We start from the raw sequence: 3620 nt of genomic DNA on the forward strand, positions 1-3620 counted from the left end.
CATGCAATCAATGCATTCAAGGGGTAACATCCCAAGAGGGAGCTTCTCAAGCACTTGTGCTTTAAAAAGGGCAACCCACTTAAAATAACAGTCCAATAGAGTAGCACTAAGCACAATATCAGTCCTAAGCAACCCCATACAACATTCTTGGCATCTCCTGCATAACAACACCATCTTGAATTTTTTCTCAATGTCTATGGAAAATTATATTTCAATGTCTATTCTTCCCCTGCTTACTCACGCGGGCTTTACTGGGCATGTCTACTAGTACATACTACAGACCAAGTGAATAGAACAAGACCAAGACACCAAAAACATGACTCCTAGCATTTAGATATCAACAAAACATCTTCAAGAACACCAGCTCACATTTACACATCCAATGTCCACCAAAACATTTTGGAGTGCAATATCGTTTTCAAATAACCCCACGTAGCAATCTTGCCCCACCTCCCATGCTCCCACAAGCTTTGAAGCTATAGCAATTGAAGGTGGTTGGATTGGGAAGTATAACCTTTCCACTACATCCATTCAAAGCAGCTCAGTGTATGATCACTTTAAGACATATCATGCCATTGGTGTCATCAGAGAGAGGAAAATGGAAGTCACCTGCTGAATGGATTTTCCTCTTTGCAATGCCTTACTCAAAAGTCCCAAAAATTCTCAATTTTGAACATCTCTTGCAAACCCGACTTTTGCAAATCCTTGTGAAGATCATTACGAGATCATCCGTGAAAAATGGAGATCTTGAAGTCTAACCAACCTTGCATAATGAGGAGAAGCCTTGGTAGCTAAATGAATGCATGAGCTAGTGATTGGTGTGTGTGTGAGTAGCCAAATGAATGCATATGTGAGTTGTTTGTGTGAATGCATTAGCTACTATGTTATTCCTACCACATGCTATCACTACTACTAAGGGTGGAAATTAAAAGGAACTCAATACTAAAAGATCTTGAGTAAATACTTTTTATTTGCTATATAGAAGCTTATAGTAAACTTGGTTACATTGGTATCAGAGCATTGTAGGTGTTGCTTAATTGAAACTAGCAATTCTAATTAAGCTACGATCCAAGCACTCTCATTAAAAGGTAGTGAATATTTTGAAGGAATCATGTCTTTCATTCCACACAATGAGCATAGTTGGCATCAAGTAAAAGGAACTTAGTACAAAGCTTGCATGATGCACAACATAATCCCTTTTTCAGACCCACGGTCCAAGCTCTAATGTTTGCTCATGGCATGGTTCTTACAACAAGGTCTCCTCCATGAGAAGCCAATTCTTTACAAGGGAATGAGCATGTAAGAATGTCCATGGAACGGGAGGGGCAATCTCCATCAAGTGCTCCTCAAGAACGATGTTCCCATTGTAGACGGTGGTGAAGATCTTCTTCAAGTGATGGGTCTTCCTCATCCAAAAGTGGAAGAAGCAAAAGAAGTCGTTTTCATCAAAGAAGGAGAAGGTATCCTTCACCTCCATCAAGCCCTTCACTCTCAAAAGGTGATGAAGAGAGTTCTCTACAAGCGCATGCACTCGCATACCAAGAAGGTGCAAAAAGGACCTATTATGCTTGGAAGAGAGCTTGCAAGCTTCAAACGTTCAAGGAGGGTGGAAAGAATGTGACTTTTGTCACATTTGATGGTACATATGGCAACACGGGTTTTATATATCCCCTTTGTTGCATGAAGATGTCATTTTGGGGGCACCATGGCTCCATCGCATGGCCATCCAACTCACCTATCCTAATAGGGATATCACTTTTCATTCATAAGGTTAAAGCTATTAGTATTAGAATTGAGAAGAAGGGAAGCACCATACCTCTTGTATCTAGTGATGCTATATAAAAATCAATAAAGTCTTCCCTTTTTGTGTACATGATTTTTGTTAAAGACTCTCATGACACACTCTCTCAAGAAGCTAATACTAATATGAGCTCCAATGAGGAAATGCACTATATGTCTTTCCTTCAAGCATATAGTGATTGTTTTTCAGACTCTATCCCTAGTGAGTTACCTCCTTCAAGAGGAGAGGATGACCATAGGATTGATCTAGTGCGAGGAAGTGCACCTCCTAATAAGCCCCCATATCATGTTTCTCACGCTCAACAAGAAGAGATACTCTCTCAAGTAAACGAGCTTCTTGAGAAGGGGATGGTATGACCTAGTTCGTCTCCTTTTTGTTCACCTATGTTATTAGTGCAAAAGAAAGATGGGTCCTATCGCATGTGTGTGGACTGCCGTGCACTAAACAAGAACACAATTAAAAATCGATTCTCAGTCCCTTGCATAGAGGACATCTTTGATAAGCTACAAGATTCATCTTACTTTAGTAGGATAGATCTTAAAAGTGGCTATCATCAAATTAGGATAGTACCTCATGACATCCACAAGATTGCTTTTCGTACACGTAGTTTGGTTTGTATGAGTATGTAGTGATGCCCTTTGCTCTTACAAATGCTCCAGCAACCTTTAATAGGTTAATGGAAAGATTATTTAGGAAACATAGGGCATACAGTGGAGTGTTCTTCGACGTTATAATTATCTATTCAAAGACAATGGAAGAACACAAAGAGCACTTAAAGGCAATTTTTGAAGAATTGCGTGCTAATAAGCTTTATGCTAATGGGAAGAAAAGTGAGTTCTTCCTTAAAGAGATTAAATATCTTGGCCACATTATCTTTAAGGAGGGTATCCAAATGGATCCCGAGAAGCTTAAGGTGACCAAAGAATCTCCATGAGGTAAGAAGCTTCATTGGCATGTGTTCCTATTATAGACGTTTCATATTAAAGTTCTCTATAATAGCAGGTCCACTCCATGATTTGACAAAGAAAAAGGTCAAATTTCATTGGACCAAAAAGGAAAACAATGCCTTCAAAGAGCTCAAAGAAAGGCTTATGACAAAACCACTCTTGATGCTCCCCGATTTTGATAAGCCTTTCGAAGTTCATTGTGATGCTTGTGGTGATAGTATTGGAGCTGTTCTTTCTCAAGAAGGACATCCCATTGCTTGTGAAAGTAGAAGGTTGAACCCACAAGAACAAGTACTAGGAATCTATGAGAAGGAACTGCTTGCAGTTATCCAAGCTCTAGATTCTTGGAAGCATTACTTGTTAGGAACACCCTTCATAATACATACAGATCACCAAAGCATTAAGTGTTTCCTTACGCAAACCAAGATTTCTGACAAGCAAATGAGATGGGCTAATTTTCTCACAATTCCATTTCCACATAGCCCATGTTCTTGGAAAGCAAAATGTGGTTATGGATGCACTCTCGCGAAGGCCTAGAGTAAATGCAGTCTCCATAGCATATAATCATGATCTTGAAAGCATGATTAACAAGTATGCACAAGATGAATACTTTACCTTTATTATGGCGGATTTAGAGAGTGATAAAGTCCATGAACCTTTCTCACTAAAGGAAGGATTCCTTTTGCATGGTTCACGATTATGTCGTGTGAGAAAGTAATGTATAAATCTCGTGCTCCTCCATATGCAGGGCACCGTGGCATTCAAGCCACTACTCAAGCAATAGAAACCTATTTCTATTGGCCCTCCATGCAAAAGGACATCCATGATTATGTAGAGCAATGCATGGTATGTCAAAAGGTCAAATACGATAG

The sequence above is a fragment of the Cibotium barometz genome, chromosome 55 (genome assembly GCF_041138505.1).
Source record: "Cibotium barometz isolate CiBa-2024 chromosome 55, ASM4113850v1, whole genome shotgun sequence".
In the NCBI taxonomy this organism is placed as follows: domain Eukaryota; kingdom Viridiplantae; phylum Streptophyta; class Polypodiopsida; order Cyatheales; family Cibotiaceae; genus Cibotium; species Cibotium barometz.